This window comes from Lupinus angustifolius, chromosome LG11, assembly GCF_001865875.1.
Source record: "Lupinus angustifolius cultivar Tanjil chromosome LG11, LupAngTanjil_v1.0, whole genome shotgun sequence".
Lineage (NCBI taxonomy): Eukaryota > Viridiplantae > Streptophyta > Magnoliopsida > Fabales > Fabaceae > Lupinus > Lupinus angustifolius.
The window spans coordinates 22,904,361-22,912,846 of record NC_032019.1 but is presented as its reverse complement, the minus strand read 5'-3'; positions in this window follow the sequence as shown (position 1 = coordinate 22,912,846).

Genomic DNA, 8,486 nt, shown 5'->3' with positions numbered 1-8,486 from the left:
CAAAAGAGAAGAGAAAGGTCTTTTCTGATGATGTTTCAGGTACACTTGAAGAAGTACCATACCAGGACATGGAAGAAATCCAGCATGAAACAGAGCAAACAGAAGCAGAGCAACATTAGGAAATGCCTATCGTGTGGAAAACTAAAAAGGATCATCCACTCGATAAGGTGCTAGGTGATATAACTATGGGAGTGGTAACCCGTAGCTCTTTACGAAACTTTTGTAATTTTGTTGCATTCATTCATTCTCTTGGATGCACAGAAGATCCTTCATCATTCTTTTATGATATAATAGCTTTAAGGCTTGATTATTAAGATGACAAAATCTTTGATGCCATAGCCATGATTCATCAACTTGAACCTTCATGGCGATGTTAGTAGCATATTTCCAAGTTATTGGAAAACTTCTATTTCTTTTCTCTATTTTAACTTGGGCTATTTCAAGCTTTCTATTATTGTCATATATATTGCATGTATCTCCCTCAAAGTGGAGAGAGTAGCCTTTTTCCATCATTTGGCCAATACTCAAGAGATTTTCTTTAAGGTTAGGAACTAGTAAGACATCTTTGATAAGTCGTGTACCTGATTGTGTCTCCACCATGACAGTGCCCTTGCCTTTGGACTCAACCATGGTTCTATTACCCAATCGAACTTGCACTTTGACAGACTCATCAATGTCTTTGAAAATGCTCCCGTCCTTAGCCATGTGGTTACTACAACCACTATCCAAGTACCAGTTTTCTTCTTTATCACGACTAGAGACTTGGTTGGCATAAAATAGTTGTTGGTCATGTTGACATTCTTTAGTGAAATTGGTCTGATGATTATTTTTGTTGCGACAATTTTGCTCTGAATGCCCAAATCTTTTGCAATATTGGCATTGTATCTTTCCTCGATATCGATAATATTTTTTTGAATGGCCTGACTTCTTGCATATGCCGCATGGAAGATATTTTGCTTGATTGTTTCTAGAGAAGTCTTTAGAAATCTCTTTGTTTCTAGAATGTTCCACACCAATATTATTTCTTTTTTGATATTCTTTATTTTGATACCTTAGTCTGAGCTTTGATTGAAAGGCATTTTCTAGTGAACCTTTATCATGCCTACTCAATCTTTGCTCATAAGCTTCTCATTTTCTAGTGAACCTTCATCATGTCTACTCAATCTTTGCTCATAAGCTTCTAGAGAGCCCATTAGTTCTGTTACTGATAGAGTAGACAAAATCTTTGGTTTGCTCAATTGTAGTAACTATTGAAATCAGAATTTTCTCAACAATTCTTTTGTCAAGAATATTTTCCCATAGGCTTTCAATTGATTGACTATTTCTCTTATTTTAGAATAATAGCCTTTTATGGTCTCATACTCTGTCGTCTTAAGTAATTCAAACTCACGCCTAAGAGTTTGAAGTTTAATGGTGCGTACCTTATCACTACCATGAAACTCCTTCTTTAGTGTATCCCATGCTTCTTTGGCACTTGTAGCTCCTATTATTCTTAGAAAGATAGTCTCCGCCAATGCTTGTTGTAGAATAAATAACGCCTTTGCATCCTTTTGCACATTCTCTTTCAACTCCTTTTTCTGAGCCACGATAAGAGTTGAAGTATTCTCTGGAGTAGTGAATCCTTCTTCTACAATATCCCACAAATCTTGGGACCGGAAGAAAATAGTCATTTTTGTGCTCCAAAAGTCATAGTTTTATCTGGTGAAAATTGGGATAGGATTTGATGATGATTGAATAGTGCTAGCCATAGCTCAAAGTGTATAAAGCTGGTTTAGTATGGATATGAGATTTTTGGAGGTAGTTGGAAACAGATAGAGTAATATTTTACGCCCAGTGTATGACCAAATGTAGCTCTGATGTCACTGATAATATTTTAGAAATGAAAATTATAGTAGTGAAAATAGAAGTGGAGAAACTTTGGAGCTACACAACTTAGAATGATTTGCTTCTTATTTGGATGTTACACAAATGAAGGGTGAGTGCCTATTTATAGGCTTTCTATATCACTTATGAATTTCTAGATGGTTCCATAAGTATCTAGTATACATTTTTCTCATAATTATAATACTAAATGCCTATAATAGAATATACTAGAAGTTTAGGATAATTCTAGATATTATGATACAATCATCACTACTTGTTTCTACACAAGTGTGGAAGCTTCTAGAAAGTGTGCATCAATAATATTTTATCAGCTTGGATATTTCTCATCCGTGAAAAACCCTTCCTTGCTTCACTTTCTTCCATTGCTTCATTGTCTTCCATTGCTTCACTGTCTACCTTTGCATCACTGTCTTCTATAACTTCATCCCCAAACCCTTGATTTCTTCTTATAAAAGAGCCCAATAATATTTATGTGGGGTGGGGTAGATTTTAATATTTAGGCAGGGTGGGGTGGGTAAGCATCATTTGTCATCCCCCATCCAACAAAAGCATAGCACAACATTGTGTTTATTTAGTGCCCTCTAGATCATCCAAGCTTATCTTTTCTCTCACAATGGAGATAGCATCCAGTCCAAACCCACATTGGAACCATCATAGCGTTTTTCTGTGGCTAAGAAAAGATATTATCATAGAAATTTAAAAGCAACTATGACTAGCAGGCCATCTTGTTGTAACTTGTTTACTACAAAATAGCTTACAAGTGATATCTATCATGTTTGTTGGACATCTCAGGAAATTACCTCTTTCAGGTGCTTCCTTAGGTTCCTCCTTTGCTTCAGTCATTGGCTATAGTGTTTTGATAAGTTTTTTTGCTTGATATTATGTAAATAATACTGGATATGCCTTTCTAGAGTGAATCTCCTTTATTTTAGGATATGATCTTATTCGAGTGATTCTGGTGTATTTTATTAATATACATGTACATTGATTTCCTGTTATCATAATTTTGTTTGTTGTTGAACCTTTATATATGTGTATACATATACATGTCTTCTGATGTAGGATGGGTTACAAATTCCTTACTCTAATACTTTCTTTATTAACTTTCTCACAGTCTATTAGACTAATCAACTATACCACTTCCAATCTTTGAGCATAAATGTATACAACTATTCATAATATATATTTAATATTTTAATGTAACTCTTACCTCATGAAATGAGTTTGTATTACAATCATTGCTGCAAACTCTATGAATTTTATCTGATTGGAATATCTCTTTATAGTTAGGAATGGGGAGTGCATTGGAGACATTGTATGGCCAAGCTTACGTAGTCGGTAAGTATCACATGCTCGGAATTTACACACAAAGGGCAATGCTTGTCCTTCTAGGAATGAGCATTTCCTAATCATTAATGTGGTTTTACACAAGCAACATTTTTATAGCAGTGTGACAAAATCATAGGATATCAACTCAAGCCGAAATATTTAATAGGTGGATGATCTCTGGCCTCTTTGCTTATGGAATCCTTCTATAAATATATTTATACTTAATATTCTGGCAGGAAGGCTTAAGAAAGTGATGGGTTCTTTAATTTCTCCTACTTAAGCTGCGTTTATTCAAGATAGAAACATTTTGGATGTTGTAGTTGTCATTAATGAGATAATTCATTCGGCTAAAAAGGATAAGGAAGGTTGTCTGTTGTTCAAGATAGATTTTGAGAAAGCTTATAATTCGGTGGATTGGAGTTTCCTTGACTATATGCTTGGTCGGTTTGGTTTTTCAATGAAATGGAGGAAGTGGATTAATGCTTGTCTTTCATCAACATCTATGTTAGTTTTAATTAATGGGAGTCCGACAAGGAACTTCTTTGTGTCCAAAGGCATTCACCAGGGGGATCTAATGACACCCTTCCTTTTCCTTATGGTAGCTCAAGGCTTTGCAGGTTTGGTTTGAAAGGAAGTTTCTGTCCTTCAGTTTGCAGATGACACTATCATTGTTTGTAAGCCTACTATGCAAAATTTGTGGTGTACGAAGACTATCTTGAGGTGTTTTGAGCTAGCATGAATGCTCATAAAAGTTCACTTTTTGGCTTACATGTGTCTGATTTCTTCATTAATGTTGCGAAGAACTTCCTCTCTTGTAAGATTGGAGCTATTCCTATCTTGTATTTGGGTATTCTAGTTGGAGCTAATCTGAGGAGGGTGTTTATGTGGCAACGTATGATTGATGTCATTTCTAAGAGGTTGGCCTCGTGGAAATGCAAGCATATCTCTTTTGGAGGGAGAGTAATTCTTTTGAATGCTATTCTGTCTAATATTTCTACTTACTTACTCTCCATCTATAAAGCTCCTAAGAAAGTGTTGAAAAAAATTATAACCCTTTAGTGAAACTTTCTTTGGGGTTACAAGAGAGGTCGTAAGGGTATTGCTTGGATGTTTTGGGCGGATGTTTGCAAACCTAAGGAAGTAGGTGGCTTGGGTGTGCGTGATTTGTTCATTTTCAATGATTCCCTTTTGGGGAAATGGAGATGGCGCAGACTTATTGAACCGAATGCTTTTGGGTGAAGGTCATTAACTCGAAATATGGCTCTGATTTGTCTTTTATTTGTAATTCTGGTGCTTCGATTTGGTGGAGGGATCTGGGAAAAGTGGGCTTGCTCAATGGAGTGAATGGTGGTTGGTTTGCTCAAAATATCTGGAAGGAAATTGGTGATGGTACTGAAACTCTTTTTTGGTCAGACATTTGGGTGGGTCAAAGAAAGTTAAAGAAGGTCTTCCCAAGATTGTTTTCCCTAGCTCGAGATAAAGAGGCTAGTGTGTCAGATAGTGGTTGTTGGTTTGAAGATGTTTGGTCTTGGGAGATCCTTTGGAGAAGGCCTTTGTTTGGTAGAGATGAGTCACTGGCTAGTAATTTGCAGGTTATCATTCAACATCATTCTTGCAAGCGGGAGGCAAAGAATAGATGGATTTGGGGCTTAGATGCATCAGGGTCTTATGTGGTTAAGACTGCTTACTTGGCGCTCCTAAACCAAAGCAGTTCTCTGATAGGTAACGTCCTTAAAAAGTGTTGGATAAATTGTGTGCCCTCAAATATAAGTTGTTTTGTTTGGAAGCTTATCAGGAGAAGGTTACTGACGAAATATGAGTTGTTCAAGAGGAATGTTTTAAGGATTAGTGATTCGATATGTGTTTATTGCAAGAGTTGTGTAGAATCTCTTGACCATTTATTCATCTCGTGTGCCTTTACTTCAAATGTGTGGAAGAGCTTCTACTCTTGGTTGCACATTCCTTTACAGGTTACTTCTTCTATTTTACAATCCTTTAATTTGCATGAATCCCTTGAGAGTGCTAATAGGATAAAGTTGTGGCGATTGTTGTGGTTTGCTGTGGTGTGGTCAATCTGGAGTATGAGGAATGAAGCTATTTTTAAGGAGAAAGATGTGAGTTTTGTGGAAGTTATGGATTTGATTCAAACTAGATCTTGGATTTGGTTTTCATCTTTTGTTGCTCCTACATCTCTTACTTTTTCTAATTGGTGTATTGACCTTATGACTTGTATTCATTGAGGTTGTAAGTAACTTTCTTTGTGTTATTCTTGTATTGGGTGGACACCCCTTGTGCTCTTTTCTAATACATCTTTTCCTATCGAAAAAAATACTTAATATTCATATTTTGGGAAACTTAAGATTCATCATCTAAAATGTATAATTTCTGGCATAAAATCTCAATAATAATATATTTACAGCTTACAATAATATTCTTAACAATCATGGACCACCACTAAAGCTGTTTGATTTTCATTTTGCCGTACTTGAATCTTGGACGTAAATGCTTGGATGTTTCTCATCCGTGAAAAACTCTTTGTTGCTTCACTTTCTTCCATTGCTACACTGTCTTCCATTACATCATCCCCAAACCCTTGATTTCTTCACTTATAAATCATGCAACTAATATGTAGGTGAGGTGGGGTAGATTTTAATATTTAGGAAGGGTGGGATACTTGCTTTGTCATCCACCATCCACCAAAAGCAAAGCACAACACAGTGTCTATTTAGTGCCCCCTAGATCATCCAAGCTTATCTTTTCTTTCAAAATGGAGATAGCATCCAGTCCAAACCCACATGGAAACCATCATAGTGTTTTTTAGTGGCTAAGAAAAGATATTATCAAAGAAATTAAAAAGCAACTATGACTAGTAGGCCCTATTGTTGCAATTAATTTGCTACAATATAGCTTACAAGTGATGTCTATCATATTTGTTGAACATCTCCGAAAATTACCTCTTTCAGGTGCTTCCTTAGGTTCCTCCTTTGCTTCAGTCATTGGCTGTAGTGTTTTGATAAGTTTTTTTTGCTTGATTTTCTATAAATATTGTAGTCATGCCTTACTAGAGTGAATCTACTTGATTTTATGATATGATCTTATTTAGAATGATTCTGGTATATTTTATTAATATAAATGTACATTGATTTCTTGTTATCGTAATTTTGTTTGTTGTTGTACCTTTATATATGTACATAGGAATGTAAGTGGTTCCGGTTTAAACCCGAAACTGATGGAACCGAACCACAAAATGCAGTTCGGTTTGGTTCGATTCCGCAGTTCGGTTCAAGTTTTTTTATTTGGAACCATTTAAGTTCGTTCGATTCATGGTTTTGAAAATTTTGGAACCGTCGGAACCAAATCGAACCGCATACTAAAAAAATATTTTGTTTTTATATATACTTAGATGGTTAGGATTTAAAGTTAGGAGATGAAATATGATTTAGAATTATTAATACATCTAGACTATAAATAAGAGGCAAATAAAAAGAAAAAAATAAGTAAACAAATATGAATATATATTATATCTATTATGTATGTGTAATGTGGATTGAGAAGAAACAAAAAAATTAACAATCTAGTGTTCACCGTCCAGACCTCGAAAGATAAAATTTGAAAATAATAAAAGTATAGAAATTAAACAAGTAAACCAGAAAATAAAAAAAATAAAAGAGATAAAAAACTAAAGAAAGAAAGTAAGAGTAAAAAGAAGAAAAGGAGTGTCACTAACTCACTTCCTGAGAAACAATTAGAAAAGAAAGAAGAAGAAAGAAAAGAGAAGAAGAAAAAAAAAGGAAAAGAGAATGGTGAAATTTAGATATAAAAAGAGTAGTGACAACTTTGCCCCTTACAAACCCTTCTTCTAAGAGAAAACAACTAAGTCTATCATACCAAGCTTTTGGGGCTTACTTCAATCCATTAAGTGCCTTTTTAACATAAAGACATGGTTTGGATATTTATAATTTTCAAAACCGAGGGGTTGTTCAACATATACTTCTTCTTGAATGTATCCATTCAAGAATGCACTCTTTACATCCATTTGGTAAAGTTTGAAATTCATTATTGAAGCAAAAGCTAAAAGTATTCTAATAGCCTCTAACCTTGCAACGGGGGCATATGTTTAATCATAATCAATTCCTTCCTCTTGATTAGAACCATTGCCTACCAATCTAGCCCATCTAATTTGTTTCAACAAACCCATTTTGTACAAATAATAGGATGACCACTAGGTCTAGGGACCAAATCCCAATCATTACTACGTTCAAATTGGTTAACATCTTCTTGCATAGCTATTCTCCAATGTTCATCATCTATTGCCTCATCTATAGTCTTAGGCTCAATTTGAGAAACAAAAGTGAAAAAGTTACAAATATTGCAAAGTGAATTACGGGTTACCACTCCCCTTGAGATATCACCTAAAACCTTATCGATGGGGTGGTAACATGTGATATATCTTGATGATCTTAACTTACTTCTTGATTATCTTGCAACTCTTTTTTAGATTCTGCATCCTTAGTGTATGCATCTTGAAGAGCACCTGAAACATCATTAGAAACAACATTCATCTTCTCCTTCGGAGAAGACATATCAAAATGTACATGTATAGATTCTTTAACATTCATAGTATGTTTGTTATAGACTCTATATGCCTTACTATGGTTCGAATAACCAAAGAATATTCCATAATAGGCTTTTTAATCAAATTTACATAATTATTCTTTATCATTATTTAAAGTGAAGCATTTATAGCCAAAAGCGTGAATATGTGAAATATTCAATTTACGGCCTTTAAAAAGTTCGTAGGAGTTTTTAAAGAGTATAGGCCTCAAAAGAACTCTATTCATTACATAGCATGCAGTATGCACCGCAACGGCTCAAAAGTATTTAGGCACCTTGCTTTCGTTTAACATGGTTCTAGCCAATTCCTTAAGAACTCGATTTTTCATCTCAACAACTCCATTTTGTTGAGGAGTTCTAGGGGCGAAATATTGGTGATGAATGTTGTCGTGAACCGATTTTCGGTTGGAAAACCGGTTCTATGACTTAGGAAGAGGCAAACTCGATTTCTACCTCTAGTGATTGATTTGGATTTGCCACTACGTTTTTTGCAATTAAAATGCACAAAACTCTTGTTTATGCCAAATTTGGATAATATACTCTGTGAATAGAGATTCTGAGCTCGAGAGTCGATTACGGATCGGGGAAGGTATTAGCATCCTGTCTGCCCGTATTAAAACGATACCCTTGTTAATAACTTGGACTTTTATACCCTTAAA